The sequence below is a fragment of the Morone saxatilis genome, unplaced genomic scaffold (assembly GCF_004916995.1).
Source record: "Morone saxatilis isolate NCDOM2014 unplaced genomic scaffold, NCSU_SB_2.0 Contig1, whole genome shotgun sequence".
Lineage (NCBI taxonomy): Eukaryota > Metazoa > Chordata > Actinopteri > Moronidae > Morone > Morone saxatilis.
The window spans coordinates 16,423-16,624 of record NW_023339651.1 but is presented as its reverse complement, the minus strand read 5'-3'; positions in this window follow the sequence as shown (position 1 = coordinate 16,624).

Here is a 202-nt window from a genome sequence, read left to right as displayed (position 1 = left end):
ACACACACACACACACTCACACACTCTCACACACACTCTCTCTCACACACACACACACACACACACACACACACACACACACTGTTAATCCGATGTGGATCATCAGACCTGACGTGGTCTCTGTGTTCCTCAGCTGGAGAAGCTGGCTCTGTTGGTGGAGGAGCAGCAGCGGGGATCCGGACTCAGAGCCAGGGCGTCTTTC